Genomic DNA, 13,108 nt, shown 5'->3' with positions numbered 1-13,108 from the left:
CTTATTTGAACTCCTGACTTTTTGTGTGTTCAAAATGCACCATTCAAAGCCACATCATCGTTTTTCAATCCTTTCTGACTTCATTTGTTATTTTTCATGCATTTACTAATTATTTTGAGCTATAAGACCCTAAAATTGAAAAGCATTTCAAATGAACTCTGAAAAGGTTGAAAGTTGGCATGATATCATCATTTCATCCACATAGCATGTGCAAGAAAGTTGAGAGGGTTACGGCATAAACTGGATGCACTTCGTGTACAAAACGGACAATCTCTTCCAAACGCATTTTATTTTTATTTATTTTACTGCTGCTATTTTTATTTATTTTACTGCTGCTATTTTTACTTAATTTATTAAGGTTTATTTATTGTAGTTACTATAGTTTATTTTATTTTATTTTATTAAGGTTTATTTAGTTTTATTTATTTTATTAAGGTTTATTTATTTTATAAATATAAAAAAAATGAAAATAGATGCGCTTATAGAGAAAATTCAACCTAAATTCATAATAAATTTCTATGAAATTTACTGTGAATTTAGGTCAAATTCCCTGTATAAGGGCATCTATTTTCACTTTAAAAGGCAGAGATGGACGGGCTTATAAACTGGTGTGAGCCCCCTTCGGTTGGCGAGGTGGGACTAAACACTGGCCGCAACTAGGACCAGCCTTTAGTCCCGGTTTGTGGTATGAACCGGGACTAAAGGGTGGTGGGCCAGGAGCGTGGCCCATTGGTCCCGGTTTGTACCACCAACCGGGACCAAAGGGTCCATACGAACCGGGACCAATGCCCACGAGGCCCCGGCCGGCCCCCTGGGCTCATGAACCGGGACCAATGCTCACATTAGTCCCGGTTCATGACTGAACCGGGGCTAATGTGAAAACTGCCCTGTGACCTAAGCCCTGTTTTCTACTAGTGGTACTCCCTCCGTCCCATAATATAAGAACGCTTTTGACACTGCTCTAGTGTCAAAAACGTTCTTATATTATGGGACAGAGGGAGTAGTAAACTAAAAGTTTCATGCAAACAATTCCATAGTTAATGTAATACTCATGCAATCAAATAAATTTAACTGCGTGGTATAGGTCATTATTCACACAAAACAAGTGATTGTTTAGACATGATGACATAGCCCCACAAAAAAAAATGTCACATAAAGCTACAGTTAATAAATCAGTGCGATGTCTCGGCAAAAAAAACTCAGTGATGGGTTAGCCAATAATACAGATAATCCTACACCTACGTAGCCGCTACAAAGTCTTATGTAAACTTTTAATATAATCTTCTCGGGGCCACCTGAATTTCAGGGGGTGGGCCCCTTCCCCCACACAGATCCACAAATAATGTTTCACGTCAGCCATTACGTAAAATGCATTGTTCTTTCAAAAATAATACTGTAAGTTTGTAATACTACTTTGTTGACGCGGAGCAGTGGGGACTCTGGACTGGTGGGTGTAGCGTACATGCACGTCAGGTTATTTTCAAATATTAGACCGCTGACCGTGGACAACCAGGACAAATGCAACGCTCATTCAGCCATCAGCAAATAGTCTCTGATGTCGACAAGTATACTATGTTTTGAAGTTCCCTAGAGCTACCCAAACAAAAGCCGTGGTAATACTAGTGCAAAATGATCTGGTGATTTATAGTTCTTTTTTTTTGCGGTTGAAACTTTGTATTACTTAAATGATAATGTCACGGTTTGTATTACAAAGCTCAATAACTTCTGCCAAGCCAGAGTTAAGCCAAACTACGGTTCTATTCTCCGTTCTAGCATATTTTGCCAAATAGTCACTAACAACATTCTGGCTGTGATGAATATGAGTAAAAATAGTTGTACGGAGAGATCGAAGATGCTTGATTTCTTCCACCAGCGAGGTCAGTACCGATCTATCAGTGGCCCCATCATTAATCATCCTCACAGCTTGTAAGGAATCCATCTCAACATGTATAGGTAGCTTCGTTCTCTGAATTGCTATTGATAATCCCTCCATACACGCACTGAGCTATGCTTCCAGGGCGTTCCTGCATGAGAAAAGCACCCTGCATGATGTAAAGATGATCTGGCCCGTGCTATCTCGAAGGACCATCCCAGCACCTGCACCACCATCGGCCGCCCAGGATCCATCAGTGTTTAATTTTGCCCAGCCTTCCACTGGCACCGTCCACAGAGCATTCGCCACTGGTTCCGCTCGTTCGCGAGGCAACATAACATGATCGTAAGGGAGCACCTGTTTCCCCTTCATCCGCTCTTCCTCAGAGTATTTTAGTGTCAAGAGCGAATCTAAATAGCTCACGAGGAAGCTTTTTGATACCTCCATTGGCGGGGGTTCCTTGTAGTGAGTCACCTCATTTCTATTGTGCCATACTCGCCATAGCGTCAACATTAGCATGCATCGTTCAATTTCAGATAGTGGCTGCAGCACATGAAGTAGCCACGCGGTACCTATATTTCTCACTTCTTCCAGCTTCGGCAAACGCCATACAGTGCTCATACATCTCCACATTTGCACCGCTAGAGGGCATCTGCATAAGGCATGAAAGGCGTCTTCCTCCTCTCGTCCACAGATCGGACAGTTACCTGAGAGTTCAAGCATCCGTTTATGCTTATTCTGCCAAGTTGGAAGTGAGTTGATAGCAACGCGCCAGGCGAAGTTCTTCACAGTGGGCGGAACAAGGCTCTTCCATATCATTTTCCAACATGTACGGTGGCCATCTGGAGCAATGCTAGATGATTCTTCTGTCAGTCTACACGTCTTGTTGAAGGCCAAAAGTATATGCCGATTTTACTGTAAATGCGCCACTCTCTGTTGGACCCCAAGCAAGCAAGTCATCACCAAGTCGTGGAGAAGCTCTTATTTTCAGAATCTCATGAACATCACACGGGAGAAAAAATTGCTGTAGCAAGTTAATATTCCAGGATCCATTTTCTCTTAAGAGTTGGGAAACCCATCGGTATCGGCATGCACCTTGTGCCGAAATTGGCCTGTATGAGAAAGGCCTAGGAATCCAAGCACCCCTCCATATTCGAATACTCCGGCCGTTTCCCACTCTCCATACCATCCCTTTCTTGAGAAGCTCAAGGCCATGGCTGATAGCAGTCCAAGTAGAGGAAGCGTTACCCGAGAAAACTGTATCCTCTAAATTGCCATTGGGGTAATACTTACTCTTTAACAGTCTTGCACATAAGCTCTGAGGCCTAGTTAGCAGCCTCCAGGCCTGCCGAGCTAGGAGGGCCTGGTTGAACAACCGGTAATCATGGAACCCCGCACCTCCTTTGCTTTTTGGTTGTTGCAGTTTCTGCCAAGACTTCCAGTGCACCTTCCGTTTCCCTTGGTCTGCACCCCAATAAAAGTTCCTGACCATCACCGTGAGATCATCACAGACAGAGTAGGGAAGTTTAAAAACTCCCATGACAAACACCGGAAGGGCTTCAGCGACTGATTTAATCAGAACCTCCCTACCCGGTTGGGCTAAGTGCCCATCTCCCCATTGCACTAGCCTCTTCATTAGCTGCATCTGTAGATTTTGAAATCTACCTTTAGATATTCTGCCATTAGGTGTTGGTAACCCCAAATACTTCTCTTCGAATGCAATGCTTGTAACAGATAAAACATCCCGTACATCCTCTTGGTCATTCATCGGGCAAGCTTCACCAAACATAATAGAACACTTGTTGTAGTTTAGTAGTTGGCATGTAGCACTTGCATACAGGTCTAGACATGATTTAACTTGTTTAGCTTGTGCACGAGACGCCTCAAAAAATAGGAGTGTGTCATCAGCAAACAAGAGGTGTGATATGCCAGGAGCACGCCTACAAATCTTTATTGGAGTAATCAAGCCCACTTCAACACGCTGTCTCAGAATTGCAGACAGACCGTCAGTCACGAATAAAAACAAGAAAGGGGAGAGCGGATCACCTTGCCGAAGACCACACGACGGTGCAAATGAATCCAAGAGGGTTCCATTGAATCTCACAGAATATCTCACCGATGTGACACAAGTCATAATCCAGTCAATCCATCGGTGAGCAAAACCCAACTTTTCCATCACTTGCCTCAAGAAGTTCCAGTCAACCCGATCATATGCTTTTGATAGGTCAAGTTTATAAGCACAAAAACTCTTAGTTGGGTCCTTTTCTTGCTTGATATGGTGGATGCATTCAAAGGAAATCAAAGCGTTGTCTGTTATCATCCTTCCAGAGATGATGGCACTTTGTTCAGGGGAGATAATTTCATCCAGAAGGGGCCTCAGTCTGTTAACAAGGCATTTAGAAACCACCTTATAAATCACGTTACAAAGACTAATAGGTCTGAATTCAGGAAGTCTTGTAGGGGTAGCAACTTTTGGGATTAACACGATAGAAGTCTCGTTAACCCCTTCTAGCATGATTCCTGTTTTAAAGAATTCCTTAACAGCCCTGATAATACTTTCCTTCAAAACCTCCCAGTTCCGCTGAAAAAATCTCGCTGGAAACCCATCTGGCCCAGGCGCCTTTAAGGGCCCAATCTGGAATAAAGCATCAGAGATCTCCTGGTCAGTGAATTCAACACAGAGCTTATCATTATTGTTGTTGGTTATCACCGCATTAACCAGATCCACAACCCCCGAAGCCTCTAGGGACGGAGCTGCTGTGAATATTTCCTTAAAATATGATGTAGCCATATTACTCATAGTATTAGTATCTGTATAGACATTGCCATCCGCATCATGCAACTCTTTAATTCTGTTTTTTCCGTGCACGCCATACAGACTTACTCTGAAAAAACTTTGTGTTCCTATCTCCCTCTTTCAGCCACATGATACGCGAGCGTTGCAACCATAGCATCTCCTCTTTGTACAGAAGCTCGTTTAGTTTGTCAGACACCTTCCTTATTTCCTGTCTATCAGCATTCATTCGCATTAGTTCCTCAAGCTGGCTGCGTGATTTATTGATTTCCCTTGTAACGTTCCCAAACCTTCTGTTACTCCATGACCGGAGTGATGTCATGGTTGATTGCAAGGCAGCACTAACCTGTCCCAGGTTCTCCATTGCACCGAAGGCCGACCACGCCTTGTTTACAAGATCTGGCAATTCTGCGTCCCCTTCCCAAAAGATTTCATATCGCCGTGCTTTGGCTCTAGGCCTCTCCTGCTCTGCATCAAACTTCAGCAGCAATGGGATATGGTCTGAACAAGGGGATGCAAGGTGTTGCACAGAAGAGTATGCGAACATGTTCCTCCACTCATTTGTTGCCACCGCAAGATCCAGCCGCACGCGTACATTTGCCGATCCCGAACGCATATTGTCGTATGTATAGGGTATGCCAGAAAACCCCAAATCGACTAACTCACATGTCATCAGTACATCCCGAAAAGCGGCCATCTGAGCTTCTGGCATAGGCGCTAAGGACATGTGTTCAAAGCTCCACAGCGCCTCATTGAAGTCTCCGATTACTACCCAAGGCAAGTCCGAAGCTTGCTTCAACGGTTGTAGTTTAGTCCACATCAAGTGCCTGTTTTCAACCCTTGGTTCATCATAAACTGAATTTAATCTCCATTGCTCCCCGCCGGGAGAGCTAACAGAAATGTCAATGAACCTGTCATCTATTCCTAGAACTGTTACTTGGTAAGATTCGTGCCAAAACAATGCTAGGCCACCGCTTAAACCATTACTGTCCACACCCACAAAACCGTGAAGGCCGAGACGCCCTCTAATTATTTCATCTTACTAGCTTTTTGTCGAGTTTCTCACAAAAACACAAACATGGGGGAATGCGACTGCACCAACGTCGCAACATCACGAACTGTCCGGGGATTCCCCCCACCCCGGCAGTTCCAACTTAGTAGATTCATTGGGACGGGCGGTCCTCCGTCGAGGAGGCCGCCGATGTTTTAGTTGAGGTACTGTCAATGGCCGCACCATCATCTGCCTTATATTTCTTCCGGTTTGCATTCTTTTGAGGGGTTCCACCATTAGAGCTGCTAGGTGGATCAGGCCCCTCGAATGTACCCACCCTGTCTGCTGTGATCCCCAGCGGGGCAAGGGCTCCCACAGTCCTGTTCCCCAGTTCTTCACCGGTAATGGTGTTCGAAGTGCCCGAATCATCTTCCCCCCTTTTACCCAAAATGAGAGGATCATTTATCTGTCCAAGTTGTGTCACACCATCAACATTGGCCAGCTGAACCCCGGGGTCATACAAGGCGTTTGTAGCATTGAAGCGCCAGCTCTTTTGCATGAATTGATCCCGTCCAGTGGGGTCTACAGTTGTAGCAAAGTTCCTGTGCTCATTACCGCGACCTCGGCCATGGGATGTGTTTGCTCCCCGTCCCCTGCCATAGTCGTTCACCTCACCCTTCTCACCAAAGACACCTGCATCCCGTTCCGAGCTGCGACCATAGCCTCTGCCCGGGTTCCGGTTAGCATTGGCACCCCTTCTAGTAGCAAGTATAAACGGACCCCACTCCATATCTTTATCATCATGTTCACCGGATCCACATTCTTCATGCCAGTGCCCTAGCAGGCCACACATGTAACAGAAAAAAGGGAGTTTCTCAAACTTGACTTGGTAATATTCAGTTTCTCCTCCCTTTGTAAATCCAACAAACCTTGTCAGTTTTTTTGTGACGTCGAGTTTAACTCTAACCCGTACGAACTCACCAATAAATCCATTCGGCAGAACAATCTGTAGCTCAACCACTTCACCTATGCGCCGTGCCATGTTCTTCACAAACTGCTCCCTCTTAAGCACCATATCCGGGAGTCGATGGATCTGACACCACGTCTCAATTTTATCCAACTTTACTGATTCCGGGTTCTTGAACCCATCATACTCATCAATGATCAGTGCCATGCCCTTGAAATCCCAAGGACCCAGATGGAGCGCCTTATTCCAGTCTGCTAGACAATTGAACTGCACCGAAAACAGGTTTGGGTTAATTCTTCTCCAAACCACCTCCTTGGCAGGGTTCCAAGCCGCTTTCATGTCGGCGATCAACGTCCCCTGCCCAAAGGACTTGTTCGTCAAAACCCTGGCCAGTGCAAGCCGCTTTGGCTTCTCATCTGGTTCATCCGCTTCTTCTTCCCACACCAAATTATCCAATTCATCCTCCTCCAGATGCAAGCGCTCCAGCAAAACGCTAGGGTCTTCAGGGGTTTTGGATCGCGATCCGCTAGCCTCCGAGGGTGCGGCCATCTTCCTGGTCAGTGAAACCCTAGCCGTCAGGGTCACGCAAAGACGGACCCAGCAACCGGGGCGGTGGACTGTAGCTGCGGTCGCCGCAGGGGGCGATCGATCACAGGGGAACTCTCGGCGGCGCCGCCGGAGGACATGGAAACCCTAGCTTAAGTCGCTAGGGGAAAAGAACTCTGTCTACAGTCTCGTCCTTACTGCCGAATCAATCCTGCACGCACCTTGATTCTTAGCCTGTCGTCGTCGAGCTCTTGCCGGTGGTGACCGCCGAGGTCGAGCTGGTCGTCGCCGGCGAAGAACCTGTCGGGGCACGGGCACCGCACGCCGTACTTCCTGCAGAAGGGCACCCAGGCCCTGGCGAAGGCGTAGGCCTTCCTGGCGGCGAGCAGGGTCCTCGGCGACCCGGCGTCGTCGGAGAGGTACACGCTCAGCCGCCCGCCAGGGTAGTCGAGCGCCATGGCGGAGACCACCGTGTTCATCACCTTCGCCGCTGGCTCCTTGTCCGGGTCGGCCGTCACAACCATCACGTCCACGGCCGGGAGGGCGGCGCGCGAGAGCCGGGACGGGAAGGCGGCGCGGGACACGGGGCGCCACATGGGCGCCTGGGAGAGCGCCCACAGGAAGAGGAGCACCAGGTCGGCCGCCAGCATCACGTGGGCGCCGCGGTGGGCGATGGCTGCCGCGGCGAGCGCCACGTGGAGGGCGGCGAGGTGGCGGTTGACGGTGGCCAGGGGCTGGTCCGTTTGCACGGTGTGGAGCTGGAGCGGCGCGTCCTGCGAAGGCTCAGCCGCCATTATTCCAATCTCGCGCTGGATAGCAGAGCACGGAACAAGAAGAAGAAAAGGCGAATCTTGTGCCGCCGGCGCCAAGCTAGTCCAAGAGAGAGTCAGAGTGCCAAGCCGCTCAAAGAGATAGTGTACCCAAGCTGCTTTCCTTGACTTTATAGCTCCGGGCAAGCACGTGGGAAATATCTCGATGCATATTTAATTTTTGAATTGATTTTTTGCAGTAATACAAATATATAGTATTTATTTATATCACTGCTCCGCTATTAAACGAGACAATATACATTAGTTGTTCAGTGGAGTATGTGGAAACCACGTTTCAAAATGAGACAATATATTCTCACAAACGGAGAACGAGAAAATATATATACACACAGGCGTCGTTGTTGCAGCAATGACTCAACAGCGTACTGGTCACCACGTGACATATGTGGTAAGTAATTCAAACTAATCCCAAAAAAACAGCGTGCTGGTCAATTATTTGGCCAAACATATTTTTGATTAAAAATAATTCCAATTGTCTATGTAAGGCAAAACGACAAGACCACATAGGAACGAGTGAAATGCAAAAAAACAACATCACAACTTTTTGACGTGCAAGGCAAACACACCGCCCATTTCATTAACAGAGAAAAAGCAAAAGAAAGTGGCCCGGTTTATATGAAAAACTAGGCTGAAAAACCGTACAACACACACGATTGATCAAGAGACAATCATGTAAAACCCAAACCATGCTGATGTAGGCCAACTCAAACTCCATCGCCAACATGCCCACAACCCGGAGATGTGGGGGAACTCTTTGGAGACGTCTTCTAGAAGCATCGTCGCCGATATCCTCGACTCCCAAACCAAGGCTTTCGCCAAGAGCCACCCAGCCAGGTCTACGAGACCTGAGGAAAGGCCGGCCCCACCAAACAGCCTCCACAACAACTCTCGAACCAACAAGCCGCGACCTAGCTGGTGTGGGCAATGGCCGAGCTACTGCAAAAGCTGGCGGCCAGGCGGAGGGCGCAAGACGAGGTTCGGCGGGAGCTCGACGGCCACCGCAGGGTGACGGAGGACGGCCTAACAGACCTGCACTACCTACGGCTAGTCATCAAGGAGACGCTCAGGCTGCACCCTCCGATGATGCTGATACGGGAGTGCGGCCCGAGGCTGCAGGTGCTCGGCTTCGACGTCCCACAGGGCGCCATGGTGCTGGTGAATGCATGGGCGATAAGCAGGGACCCGGCCCACTAGGACTCCGCCGAGGAGTTCGTTCCGAAGAGGTTCGAGAACTACAGTATGCCGGACATCAAGGGAGGGGGGGGGCTTCGAGTTCCTGTCGTTCAGCGTCGGCCAGAGGATATGCCCCGGCGTGTCCTTCGGCCTCGTGCACCTCGAGCTTGCCCTTGCGGCGCTGTTGTTCCATTTCGACTGGAAGCTGCTGGACGGGATGGTCCCCGAGGAGCTGGACATGACCGAGGAGGCTGGGCTCGGGCCGAGCTAGTGGTGTTCGCAGTCCCTCTTGTTCCTCTGCCCATAGAGTAAATGTTCTTGTTTTTTCGTGAATACGCCTAGCAGCGTATCTTTTCATTGATAAATAGGTAAAAAGAGTACAGAGTGTAACCCTCCGAGACTATTGTGAGCACCAAGAAGAGTTTCCTGTGTTTGCATGGTTTGTGTTTGTGATGACTATCGTGCGCTGTTGGGTTATGAATATATGATTCTAAATAATATAAATGTCTTGGTTACTGTTGTAAGGAACTTCAGTTTTTCTTTTTCTGTTTTTTTATAAAAAAGCCAGCATGGGGACTTTAGAATGAAGAATTGCTAACTGTTCTAAGATAAAAAGGGGAGGTTCCCTAAGACAATGACCGAATGTGGCATAAAAGTAATAAAAAACTCAGAATTACTATAAGCTAAAGGATGCGTAACTTGATTGGCTTCCCTAAGACAATGATCGAATCTGACATTGACAAAACCTTGACATAGAAAGGATCATTCTTCGTAAACTGCAGCTGCTACACCAAATATGTGTTTGGTTGGTTGCATCACTTTTGATGTATTTGCATCCGTGTCTGGTTGAGTGAATACAGGCCAAAAATCATGTTCATCGCGTAGTTTGATAGCCCACATTCTCTCTAGTATGGCCGAGAAGAAGGCCACACGACTGTTTGGTTACAAGCATTTTCTCCTCAGATACAATATACTATTGTTTGGTTACATACGCGGTACAACAGATGATTAATCTCACGTCCTATTCACATGGTGAACTTATCTCACGTGGAAACCTGGCGCTGAAGGAAGAAGAGAAGGGTTAGCTCCAGGTAGAAGAAGGTGTGACAGTCCTTAGATGCTCATCCAACGGTCACGAGATGGACTGGGCGTGAATCATTTTCGGGGCGACTAAGCTCATGTGTGACACAATTGAGAGAGGATTTGCTAGTGGAACCGGTTTCACACAATTGAGAGGCAAGTGTGTACGAGTACATGACGCCATATGGTCCACACATTCATTTTGACAGAAGGAATCCCACGAGTAGCATAGACCAAGCTCGCCATTTGCTTCATATAGTTCACCAGCTCTACCTCCCATCGCCACCGCCCATTTCTATCTATCGTGGTCCATCAAATGCATGGTTCACCTTTCCCCATATATATGGAGAATCAAGTACATAGCCAACGAATATGTTCTATTATCACAACAAAAAACAATGAACATGTTCTATAGTTTTTTTTTCTCTTTTGGAGAAACTTTCGATTTATACATAACCAAACATGTTAGTACAGAAAACTCAAAAGATAAAAGAAGTTTATAGCCAGGTCCATGGACCACATAGCAACGATTACAAGCACTAGAGCAACCCGAAGGCGCCCCACCATCATCGCATCTTTCATAATTGGAGTTGGACAACCTGAAGATGTGGGGGAACTCTTTGGAGATGCCTTCAAGAAGCATCGTCGCAGATATCCTCGACTCCCAATCAAACCAAGGCTTTCACCAAGAGCCACCCAGCCATCTCCGCCCGACCTCAAGAAAGGCCGGCCATACCAAAAATCCTCCACGACAACCCTCGAACCAATATGCTACGGCCTAGTGGAGAGGAGAAACTCTTCTGCGAAAACTACATGAAGCATCGTCATCGGTATCCTTCGATCCCCATTGAACCAAGGCTTGCGCCCAAAGCCCAAAGCCCATCCACCTACCCGAACCGCGGGGAAGGGGTACAACCACTGCCAACAGAGAGTGATTCGAACTCACCCTGCACAGGAAGTAGCAGACCAAGCCGCCGAATCCAAGAGCCCGCCGATCGAGCCAAAACATCACCAAGGAGGCGAGCGCACGCCGACACACAACATAGCACCACCACCATGCGTGAACGTGCCGCCACCGCGGCCTGGGGCCACCGCCCCAACACACCAGCACGGACACGAGCGCCGATGCTGCTAGAGGGCTAGCATTGGCCCGGTTCTGTTCGGCGCTGAGCCGCACAACCGCAACAAGCGACCCGGCATAAAGTGAACAATCATGAGTGAGAAGAGAGGCAGGGGACGAGGAGCTTACCAGCTATCCTAGCCGAGCAGAGGCCGAGCGCGTTCGGCAGCCGGGCGAAGGGAAAGGAGGGCCGGCCCGGTGGGCGGGTGGACGCATCCTGCGGGAGGGCGCAGATGGACGTTGTAGGGGCCTCCCGCCGGCGGATATGACGACACCGGGGCCAGGAGCTAGCTGGCGGCGCGCCAAACCCTAGCTCGAGATGGCTGAGCTGATGGGTGTGTGGGGTGGACGAAGCGTTCGTGAGAAATCCGCTGCTCTTCATCCACTTGGTTGACCCTCCATGGTGGCATTTTGGCCATAAATACAGTTGCCAATCACTACCAGAAAAACTTCGTTTGCCGACGGCCAAATCTATGCCGACGGCACCCGTCGGCATAAATGCATCTATGCCGACGGCCAAGGGCAGGCCGTAGGCGTAGAAAAGCCGTCGGCATAAATCCATATATGCCGACGGGGCTGTCGGCATATATGAGGCCTTCGGGACTGCTCGAGTTATGCCTACGGGGACCGTCGGCATAGGAGCGACCGTCGGCATAGCCCTTGCCGTCAGCGCTGACCGTTTGACGACGTTGAGGCTACGCCGACGGGTGGTAACGGCGGCCGTCGGCATACCCGTGCCAGCTGTGCCGTCGGCATAGACCTGGCCCATACCCCTCTGCCATGTCGTCGATCCGTGTGCTATGCCACGTCATCGATCCGTGGCACTGCACCTCCGTGTGTCCACAAATATGCCGACGGCCTAGCCGTCAGCATATATTTATTTAGTTTTATTTTAAATTTCGCTTTATACTATCTATGGCAAATATATGCCTACGGTATAGCCGTCGGCATAGGCCCATCTGCCACGTCATCGATCCGTGTGCCGTGCCACGTCATCGATCCGTGGGACTGCACCTCCGTGTGTGCACAGGTATGCCGACAGCCTCGCCGTCGGCATACTATTTTTTTATTTTTACTTTATTTTCTCATTTTTACTTTATTTTAGTTTTTGTTTTTGCATAAGATAATTATGCCTTATCTAAAAAACATACCCTGATTGTATATCGATTGCCCCCCGTTACGAACGTCGCTATCGCCGTGTCACGGAGGGGGGAAACGGTCGACACGGAGGGAATTCTAGTTGGTGGGGGATTCGGGGTGTAGCTATGTCACCGAAACATCGCACGGGTCCCGATGCATATGTGAAAGTGTTCAGGCATGCGTAGACGCCCGTCTTGGGGCTCCGCGGTGTGCCCCCCTGCATGCAAAGCAGTGCCGCCGTCACTTGGATGGGGGCACACCCCGGAGACGCGTGCCGCCGCTTGGGACATGCCACCACACCACCCCGCATGTATGAGGGTCCGGTGCGACGCTCGGGTGGCATTGCTACCCCCAGGGCCCCCGTCCCGCCTAACCCTGTAGCGTTTGACCACGGGATCTAGCCCTTTGACTTTGCACGGACGGGCTTTGAGCAGTGGACCTATCCACCCGGTTGTGGTAGGTCAGCCCATAGGAACACTTTGGAGCAACATCCGGGCCAGACCCACGGCAAGATCCCCTCCGTGTAGACCCGACGCGCCCGTTTCCCCCCTCCAGGTGCCGGCGGCGTCGCCGTCCGTGAGGGGGGGCACACCC

General features: G+C 49.1%; 3 pseudogenes; 1 reads left to right on the top strand and 2 right to left on the bottom strand.

Moving 5' to 3' along the window:
- Positions 1–5,379, bottom strand: part of LOC123076130 (probable cellulose synthase A catalytic subunit 6 [UDP-forming]) — a 22,836-nt pseudogene extending 17,457 nt beyond the window's left edge.
- Positions 5,380–7,400: 2,021 nt separating this feature from the next.
- Positions 7,401–7,965, bottom strand: LOC123074075 (cellulose synthase-like protein E1; annotated as a pseudogene).
- A 385-nt stretch (positions 7,966–8,350) lies between these two features.
- LOC123076129 (ent-isokaurene C2/C3-hydroxylase-like) lies at positions 8,351–9,486 on the top strand (annotated as a pseudogene).
- Positions 9,487–13,108: the final 3,622 nt, after the last annotated feature.

Source organism: Triticum aestivum, chromosome 3D (assembly GCF_018294505.1).
Source record: "Triticum aestivum cultivar Chinese Spring chromosome 3D, IWGSC CS RefSeq v2.1, whole genome shotgun sequence".
Classification (NCBI taxonomy): domain Eukaryota; kingdom Viridiplantae; phylum Streptophyta; class Magnoliopsida; order Poales; family Poaceae; genus Triticum; species Triticum aestivum.
This window is presented reverse-complemented; position numbering and strand designations above follow the sequence as displayed.